Source organism: Pinus tabuliformis, chromosome J (genome assembly GCF_031772625.1).
Source record: "Pinus tabuliformis cultivar Carrire ecotype Pingquan chromosome J, CPIR1, whole genome shotgun sequence".
NCBI classification, from domain to species: Eukaryota; Viridiplantae; Streptophyta; class Pinopsida; order Pinales; family Pinaceae; genus Pinus; species Pinus tabuliformis.
Genome location: NC_142295.1, coordinates 1,003,263,773 through 1,003,272,195, shown reverse-complemented (window position 1 = coordinate 1,003,272,195; position 8,423 = coordinate 1,003,263,773). Strand labels below are relative to the sequence as shown.

The 8,423-nt window shown below is 34.7% G+C and overlaps 2 pseudogenes; both read right to left on the bottom strand.

Moving 5' to 3' along the window:
• Positions 1-6,321: 6,321 nt before the first annotated feature.
• LOC149230239 (multifunctional methyltransferase subunit TRM112 homolog A pseudogene) lies at positions 6,322-6,936 on the bottom strand (annotated as a pseudogene).
• A 248-nt stretch (positions 6,937-7,184) lies between these two features.
• On the bottom strand, positions 7,185-7,663 carry LOC149230238 (multifunctional methyltransferase subunit TRM112 homolog A pseudogene; annotated as a pseudogene).
• Positions 7,664-8,423: the final 760 nt, after the last annotated feature.

Genomic DNA, 8,423 nt, shown 5'->3' with positions numbered 1-8,423 from the left:
TATCAGTTGCGGGAACGAGATCCTACCACACTAGAAGACATGCAAAAGAATGTTGTGAGTGTAGAAGCAAACTTGTTGGCCAAAAGAGCAAGAATGAGATCTGAGAAAAGAGTGACCATAAAAGAAGAAGCATCTACTTCAGATGTAAAGATGGATACATTGATTCGAATAGTGGAAAGGATGGTTGACCGATTAACCATCACAGATAGACCTGAAACACCAATTCGGAATCCAAATTTTAGAGGATAGCAGCAACCCCAATTCCGAATCAAGAAGAGAGAACAAAAGGCACCAGAGCAACAATAGCAGATCAGAACTCCCTTACAGCGGAATTATGTTTAAGGAATGGAAGAAGAAGATGACAAAGATCTGGTCATTGAAACAAATCATTTTTTCACTACTGATGGTATGCCTTTATTTCTGACTGAAGATGAAGAATACGCAGAAGTTCCAAACATTCAAAGGGATGAAGATTATATCCTAGCAAATGATGCGGTTTTGGAGGCTGAATCTGATGATTATCAGTGTGGTTATATGAATGATTTGACTACACAGTAGGGACAATATTCTTTAAGGATGAGAGATGCACTAATAAATCCCATTCAAAAAAGAAAGGATGTGAAATCCAAGAATGATTCCTCAAACACTCAGAAGAAAGGGAAAGAGCTTGTTGATCCAAATGCCAGTAAGGTACCATCAACAAGTATCACTGCAAACGAGAAGAACAATCAGAAAAAAGATAGTGCAGCAAAAGAGCAAGCAGATAAGAAGGACATTGGTGTCAAAGAGGTAGAAAAAGTTTCATCCTTTAATTTAGAAAGTGAAATTGCTAAATTAAAAGTGTCCATTCCTTTGACTGAGCTGGTTAAGAATAGAAATTATAAACACCATGTATCTAGAATATTGCAAATTGATCCTTTGTCAGACATGGTGAATGTCGAGGATGATCATCTTGAACTCATTTTTGGCCCAGCCATAGAAGGTCAGCTTGAAGATAGTGAAGTTCCTCCCTTTTATCTGAGTCTTAGACTGCATGAGTACATTCTCCATAATGCTATGTTAGATTCCAGAGCTTCCCACAATTTGATGCCTAAAGCCATTATGGAAAAGTTGGGCTTGGATATCACCCGGAAATATCATGATTTGTACTCCTTTGACTCCGGTAGAGTTCATTGCATTGGTCTCATCAAAGATTTGGTGGTTTCTTTAGATCAAATCCCAGCCAAAAATGTCTTGATGGATGTGGTAGTTGCTGATATACCGCCTCGATTTGGTATGCTCTTATCTAGATCGTGGGGTGCTAAACTCAAAGGCACTTTACAACTTGACTTCTCTTATGCTACCATCCCTATTTTCGGTCAATTGAGGAAGTTGTACCGGGAAAAGAAAATGAAGTATATGATCACTAGTAAAGAGAAGCCTGTGAATCATCCAATAAATGTTGTACATACTGATTTAGAGTCCTTTGTTTTGTACTCTGATAGTGGATTGAATGATGTAGATATTCAGCTTGTAGAAGTAGATGATGTACCAGAAATTTCCGAGAATTTTAGAGTAGTTCTTAATCAAGAAAAAGAAAAAATAGCAAGTTCTTCTGAGCAGCCTACACAGTAGCAAAAGGTCAATGAAGAGTAGAAAAATGAAGTAAGCAACCACGTTAAGGAAACAAAATTTCAGCATCTAGAAGATGAAGCCGGCCTTTGGAGCATGGACTTCGATGGCGTTGTGGGTAAGGACGGTGCTGGTATTGGAATTTGGATTCGAAGCCCTGCTTTCCAGCCTGCCAAAGTCCCAAGTAATGTTAGAGTATGTTCCTACAAGTTAGCTTTTGATTTCTCTAATAATGAAGCAGAGTATGAGGCTTTGATTACAGGTCTTAAAATTTTGAAGAAGCTCGATGCGAAAAGGATTTATGTTTATGGTGATTCAAAGCTGGTGATTAAACAAGTAAAAGGAGAATATCAAGCAAAGCATCCGCAAATGAGAGCCTACAAAAATGCAGTTCTGGATATTTTGAGGATGTTTCCAGAGTATACCTTAACAGTAGTACCCCGGACTCAAAACATCATTGCAGATTCACTCGCCACTGCGGCCAGCAATTTGAAGATTCCAATGAATTCTAGCAACAAATTTGAAATTCATGTCAAACATAGGCCTGTTGTTCCTGATAATTTGAGGTATTGGCAAGTTTTTTGGGATGATAATGAAATTAATGCCTTTTTGCAGAATGAAGGAAAGTTTAAGAATGCTTCTATTGATGATGTTTGTGATTCCCATAAAGAAGAGATTGAGGTAATTTAGATGGAGGTTTTATAAACAATGTAAACTTTGAAACGGGAACTGATACTGTTACCCGTTTCGTAGAGATAGCAAAAAAGTGACCTGATTTTAAAAAGGGGTGATGTAGAACACACATGTTTTTTTAGAGCATAGTTTTTGGCACTTTAATTTTCTTTTATGTACATTACGTTTTAGAATGGTAGTGATTTTCATGCTGATTTAAAAAGGTGGGTATTTTGCATCAAACCCTTTTTTTAAAAGACCTATTTTTTTACTTTAAACGTTCTAATGTATGAAATGTAAATAATTATTTTGTAAATTTAATCATTTTTGAAGTGGTCGTTTTCTTCATATTTTCTTGTTTTTAATTTTAATATTAATTTTTTTGTAGTGAGGTTTTTATTGTTTTGCATATTTAAATTAGAAGGTCGATATTTTGAATTTTCGATATTCTACATATTTATACATCCTTAATTAATTTTTCAATCCACATGAAATAATTGTTTCTAAAAAGCAATATTTTTTAACAATGGACATAAAAATAACCATTTTTAACATAAATATAACTAAAAAACTACATGTTTTGATAATTTTTTGCTAGAATTGACATGTCAAAATCACAATTTTTATACGAAAATTTTAACTAAAAATGGTTAAATAATAGTTTTTTTTTATGAATTTCATGTCAAAAAAATAATAATAATCATTTTTTTTTCAAAAAATAATGATTAACTTAAAAATTAATGCGAAAATCACATATTACAAATATTGAACGCATAACAACCTTAATTGAGTGTTTATTCTTCTCATAAAATGTCAAAGTCAAAACATTACAAAGCTTGATTTCCAGGCATAACTTAAATTTAATCAACAATGTCACGTAATCCAAACTGTTCATCCTCTAGAGTTTCATCATTGTCTTCTTCCACAATATTTTCTTCTTCCTTTTGCTCGTTTTCCTCTTCTGATGGATCTTTGATGTCTGCGAATCTCCCAGTGTATGTCTTCCCAAACATTGCATGTAATGGTGGTTGGGGTTCCTTTGCCTTTTTTGCCACACGTGATTCACTAAAGTCCCCTTTCTTCAACCCAATTTCTTGCATTGCATCTGGAAGAAATTGAAGAGCATTAATTCTTTGTTGAATGAAATTGCACTGTATTGGATCTTTTTCAATTGCAATGCAATTTCTTCCTTTTTGAAGGCAACATGCTAGTGTTGTACCTAATTATCAAGCACAAAAGAAATAATGAAGTAAATTAGTACAATGACATATAAATTAATAAATAACATATTGAAATTCAATTCCATATAATAAAACTTACATGAGCCAGAAAATAAATCCAAAACCCAATCTCCTTCATTTGACTGCCACAAAGACATGGCTAAATCGAGCTCCTAAATAACATTGGGTTACATTGTTTAAGTGCTCAAACGGCTTGATCGAGCGCTTAAAAAGGGCTCAATTGAGCAATCATTTTTTCCACCCAAACGTGCCATCTCTTGCCAAAAAGTGTAACCCAGCTCCATTCTTTCACCCTTATAGATTATGAATTTCTAACAATCTATATCCTAATTATTATTATTATCAAATTTTAAGGTCATAGCCAATCCAGACACCAAATTGGTGTATGAAACCCCCTTGTTTGTGGGACAAGAGACCCAACTCTAGGCAACGATTTGATTATTGTCTACGAACTACTCTAACCCCTTCTGGGTTTTGAACCTATGATCTCTTAGGAGGAAACACATGCTCTTAACCATTAGGCACTTGACCTGAGATGCCTCATGTTTAACTCTAATGTTATAGAAGCATTTTCTCAATAACTCTATCCAATAATTGGACCTCACACACTCTATTGACCTCTAATTTCAGTTCTGTGGCATTTCAAAGTTTACCCTCCAAAACTCATTTAAGGCCATAAATCACACTTAATATTGGTTTACTATATTTGTGAAATTTCTAATTCTTTATAACTAATCATTTAGTTTAGGTTGTTGTTTCTAAAATGGTATGGCCCAAAGCTTAATTATGTCCAATGTCAATTCATAATCTAATGATATGTAAGAAAGATCTCTTCCACTTGAGTTAATAAGACACTAGAAACCTCACATACTCAAAACAAACCTATTGAAAACCAATTTGATTCAATAGCCCTAATCAAAACAAACATACAAGAGAATGTAAAAATGAACATTTTATCATGAAACGTTGAAATGTTTAGAAATTTTCTTGAATAACTATTTCAAATACCATTTAAGAAAAGATGGTAATGCAAGCACATAGAACCAATAAATAAGATTTCAAAGATGCAAGAGAATGTTATTGCCTAGGGGACAAATCTCTAGTCTCTCTACAAACAAGCTACACCAAAACCATAAAAAAAACTAAGCAAGTTATTAAACCTTCCTAATTTTAGTTTATTAAGCATAGGTCACTATGTGTTAAATATCATAGTCTAAAAATAAAATAAGTAACTTGCACCTCAAACTTACATTGAAAAGAAACATTAATACAAATGATCCAATTTCAATTGAGAACAATAGTTTATTATAAGGAAAACAAAAAGAACAAACCCTTCTAATTCTACTTGAAACAAAAAGAAAATTTCAATATAAAAAACTCAACACCCATATCTAGATACATTATCACCGCATCTCTTTGAGTACAAATCAAGCATTGGAGAAAATTTTTAATATAAAAACTTGAGCACCCATATATAGATACATCAACACCCCATCTTTTTGAGTAAAAATCAAGCACTCCTCTTTGTACACTAAAAAGGAGGGATGAATCAATCTACCTTGGTTTATGAGGAGCAATGAAAGGAATTTTTTTTGTAATCTTCTAGTTTAGATCAACTAAATAAAAAGGTCTAATAACTAATCATTTAGTTTGGGTTGTTGTTTCTAAAATGGTATGGCCCAAAGCTTAATTATGTTCAATGTCACTTCATAATCTAATGATATGTAAGAAAGATCTCTTCCACTTGAATTAATAAGACACTAGAAACCTCACATACTCAAAACAAACCTATTGAAAACCAATTTGATTCAATAGACCTAATCAAAACAAACATACAAGAGAATGTAAAAATGAACATTTTATCATGAAAGGCTGAAATGTTTAGAAATTTTCTTGAATAACTATTTCAAATACCATTTTAAGAAAAGATTTTCATTGATGCTGCTCTGTGCAAACGATTGACAGAATATTAAACTAATTTTTGTTGCTGCTGCTGCAGCAGTAGCTTTAATGTCTTTGGGCGAAGAGGTAGGAGGTCGAGGCACGTACTGAATCAAATGGGGAAAATTGAGAATAGCAGAGTTCCCTTTCAGAGCAAAAGCTGCATGTAATCAACAATTTAGTATTATATAATGGGGAGATATGTTGCTTCGCTTCATATTTTCAACATCTGTCTCGCAATGTGATGTGAACTGTGTTCAGTGGGTTCACTTAAAGAAAACGTACACAATATCATTACATTTTCATTGTGACACTCTATGTTGATCATTTAATCAATATTGGGAGTAGTGTTGAACTTTTGCTCTTACATTTCTTTTGAGTAGTGTTAACCTTTCTCTATTACATTTCGTAAATGGATGCAAAATCTTTCTCCCTCGAATTAAATACGATTTGTTCCACATCATATTCGTTAAGTGAAGTTGACTTAAGAATTAGATGTTTTAAAAGTTAGAGTTATTTTCAAAATGCCATAGAAAAACAATCTGTATGTTTACTTCAAAATATCTACAGAGAAGAACCTTAATCAGGTACATGTATCAATTCTCAAACTAAAACAATAAATCTGATGTCGACTGGCTCGATGGAGAAAAATAAAATAGGGTTACACATTACGTCAACCGAACACCAAAGATGTACGGGAAAACCTCACTAGTAGATCCTCATTCAATGCTAATAGTTAGGAAGATGGTGTCGATGCTAGTTTATATGGCACCTCAATTTATGTTCGTCCAAAAATGAGTTAGAAATAATATATGACTTCCTTAAACTATCCAAAAGGATATACGAATTTTTATTCTTACACTTCATCTTCATGACGCAACATATTTGGAATAGCCTTGTTTACTGGAAATCGTCTACCAATTTTAGGGCAAATTAGGGCACCTTCTTCTAGGTGCAATTCTAAAAGAGCCTGATGAAACCTGTGCAAGAAATCATTATTTTCTAGCATATTTGCATCTACTTGTTCTGGGAGATCATTGTCATCCATCTTCTTTGTTGCATCATGGAGAGCCTTCCATTCGATCTTTGGGAATATATGTTTCAAGAAATCAAGGTTAAAGGGAACCTCCTTTGTGACAAAATTCTCAACTTCCAAACTCTAAAGGAAACCCCTTCGTCACTCCACTAATGTTACAGGATAACATATTGTGTGTCAAAAGCCCTTCACCAATTCTGAGAACCACAAAAAAATGCCCAACCAAACTAGCACCTTGAAAAGTAATTCGGCTGGCCTATGAGAAAAGCAGAAACTGAGCCTGTTTGATCTTTCCTACTCTCTTCACGACGATGTAGTGATGAGCAAAGAAGCCTTTCAAAATGCCATAGAAGGTCATTCAGGAGTGAAAGGATGTACACATGGGGCGATTCTGAGAATCACCGGGTGGCGGGGAGATTCTCGGAATTGCCCCATTTATCAATTCCCAAACTAAAACAATAACTCTGATGTCTACTGGCTCGATGGAGAAAAATAAAACAGGGTTACACATTAAGTCAACCGAACACCAAAGATGTACGGGAAAACAACACTAGTAGATCCTCACTCAGTGCTAATAGTTAGGAAGATGGTGTCGATTTTAGTTTATATGGCACCTCAATTTATGTTCATCCAAAAATGAGTTAGAAATCATATATGACTTCCTTAAACTATCCAAAAGGATATACAAATTTTTATTCTTACACTTCATCTTCATGAAGCAAAATATTTGGAATACCCTTGTTTACTAGAAATCGTCTACCAGTTTTAGGGAAAATTAGGGCACCTTCTTCTAGGTGCAATTCTAAAAGAGCATGATGAAACCTGTGCAAGAAATCATCATTTTCTAGCATATTTGCATCTGCTTGTTCTGGGAGATCATTGTCATCCATCTTCTTTGCTGCGTCATGGAGAGCCTTCCATTCGATCTTTGGGAATATATGCTTCAAGAAATCAGGGTTAAAGGGAACCTCCTTTGTGACAAAATTCTCAACTTCCAACTCTAAAGGAAACCCCTTCGTCACTCCCCTAATGTTACAGGATAGCATATTGTGTGTCAAAAGCCTCATCTTCACCAATTCTGAGAACCACAAAAAAATGCCCAACCAAACTAGCACCTTAAAAAGTAATTCGGCTGGCCTATGAGAAAAGCAGAAACTAAGCCTGTTTGGTGTAGACATCTACACATGTTATGTACTACTCTTTAAAATGTTCAGTTCATTAAAATAGATCAAAACTGAAATTTTACTGTAAAACTATTTTGTTTGTTCCTACCAAAATTAATTAACATCAAAATTCCCTCTGAAATCTGCTTAATATCGTATTGGATGCCCAGCAAGCATTGTTTGGGGTGATTCGTAGCAAATGAGGTGATTCTCAGAATCGCCGGGTGGTGGGGCAATTCTCATAATCGCCCCACCACTGTGTGTCAAAAGCCTCATCTTCACCAATTCTGAGAACCACGAAAAAATGCCCAACCAAACTAGCACCTTGAAAAGTAATTCAGCTGGCCTATGAGAAAAGCAGAAACTGAGCCTGTTTGATCTTTCCTACCCTCTTCGCGATGACGTAGTGATGAGCAAAGAAGCCTTTCAAAATTCCATAGAAGTTCATTCAGGAGTGAAAGGATGCACACATGGGGCGATTATGAGAATTGCCGGGTGGCGAGGCGATTCTCAGAATTTCCCCACTTATCAATTCCCAAACTAAAACAATAACTTTGATGTCTATTGGCTCGATGGAGAAAAATAAAATAAGGTTACACATTAAGTCAACCGAACACCAAAGATGTACGGGAAAACAGCACTAGTAGATCCTCACTCAATGCTAATAGTTAGGAAGATGGTGTCGATTTTAGTTTATATGGCACCTCAATTTATGATTGTCCAAAAATGAGTTAGAAATCATATATGACTTCCTTAAAC